Source organism: Bombus pyrosoma, unplaced genomic scaffold, assembly GCF_014825855.1.
Source record: "Bombus pyrosoma isolate SC7728 unplaced genomic scaffold, ASM1482585v1 HiC_scaffold_4710, whole genome shotgun sequence".
NCBI classification, from domain to species: Eukaryota; Metazoa; Arthropoda; class Insecta; order Hymenoptera; family Apidae; genus Bombus; species Bombus pyrosoma.
In genome coordinates, this window is record NW_025219969.1 from 812,097 (window position 1) to 813,914 (window position 1,818).

General features: G+C 42.8%; 1 protein-coding gene across 1 annotated transcript in view; it reads left to right on the plus strand.

The window, feature by feature from the left end:
- LOC122577433 overlaps window positions 1–1,818 on the plus strand; it is a gene marked incomplete at its 5' end in the record, with an annotated part of 702,209 nt that overhangs the window by 665,176 nt on the left and 35,215 nt on the right.

Below are 1,818 nucleotides of genomic sequence, written 5' to 3' on the forward strand. Positions count from 1 at the left end.
ATAGCGACGAAGGTTAAGGTAGGACAAATAGGATGTCATGCCCTCTATTTGGCAGCGTATCAGGTGTATAACGCGCATCGAATTATCGACATGTCACCAATAGTATCGGAGACACGTTCGGATGAATATACAAGCTTGTATATACAAAACTGGAAATACGCTGGTCTTAACCTAGATCGAAGTTAACGTAACGCAAGCCAGATGTCGTGCCCTGTATTTGGCAGCAATTGTGGAGTATATGCCACATCAATTTGTCGGCAAATCTAAAATAGCAGCGGCAATACGTTCAATTGAATATTAAAACTTGAATATGCTTAAAGGTAACTATATTGGATTTGTCCAGGACCAGAGTTTTCACAGCGTAAACAAAAGGATATGCGCTGTACTTTGCAGCAAATGTAAAGTATAAGGCGCATCTAATTGTCGGCATGTCTTCAATAGAAGCGGAGATACCTAGATTTGAATATGTAGGACAGAATGTGCAAAACTGCAAATACTCTGGATTTGACCTAGACCGGAGTTGACGTGGCGCAAACCGGATGTCGTGCTCCGCATTAGGCAGCATATGGGGAGTATCACGCGCATCGATTTATCGACATATCACCAATAGCAGCGGAGATACTTTCAGATGAATATTCAAGCTTGAATATGCAAAACTGGAAATACGATCGTCTTTTCCTAGACCAGAGTTGACGTAGCGCAATCCAGATGTCGCGCTCTGTATTTGGCAGCATATGTGGAGTATAACGCGCATCGAAATACTGACGTATGACCAATAGCAGCATAGAGATTTTCAATTGAATGTTGAAGCACGCTTATGCAAAATTGCAAACACTCTGGATATGGCAGCGCCCAGAGTTGTTGTAGCGCAGTTCGGATTTCGCTCCGCGCATTTCGCAGCATACGGGGCGTATAAAACGCATCGAATTATCAACATATCGACAATAGCAGCGGAGATACGTTCAGATGAATATACAAGCTTGAATATACAAAGCACCAAATACGATGGGTTTGGCATTGCCCAGAGTTGATATAGCTCAAACCGGATGTTGTGCTCTGTATTTGGCAGCATATGTGCAGTATAATGCGGTCAGAATTGTAGACATGTCTCGAATAGCAGCGAAGATACGTTTAGATCAATATTCATGTTTGAATATGCAAGACTGTAACCACGCTGGTCTGAACCTAGACCAGAGTTGACGTAGCGCAAACCGGATGACGCGCTCAGTATTTGGCAGCATATGTGAAGTATGACGCTCATCGAATTGTAGACATATTACCAATTGCAGCGTAGATATGTTGGATGAATATTCATGCTTGAATATGCAAAACTGGAAATACGCTGGTCTTGACCTAGGATCGAGTTGACATAGCGTAAACCGGACGTCGTTCCACGTATTTCGCAGCATACGTGGAGTATAACGCTAATTCTGACGCCGACAGATCACCAATAGCAGCTGATGAACATTCATTTGAATATTGAAGTCTGAATATGCAAAGCTGGAAATACGCTGGTCTTAACCAAGACCAGAGTTGCCATAGCTCAAACTGGTTGTCGTACCACGCATTTCGCAGCATTTCGGGAGTGTAAATCGCATTGAATTATCATCATATCAACAATAGCAGCGGAGATACGTTCGGATGAATACTAATGCTTGAATATGCAAGACTGAAAATGCGCGGGTCTAGACATAGAACAGAGTTGACATAGCTCAAACCGGATGTCGTTCTACGTATTTCGCAGCATAGCTGGAGCATAAAGCACATCGAATTTTCCACATATCACCAGTATCAGCGGAGATACCTTCAATGGAATAG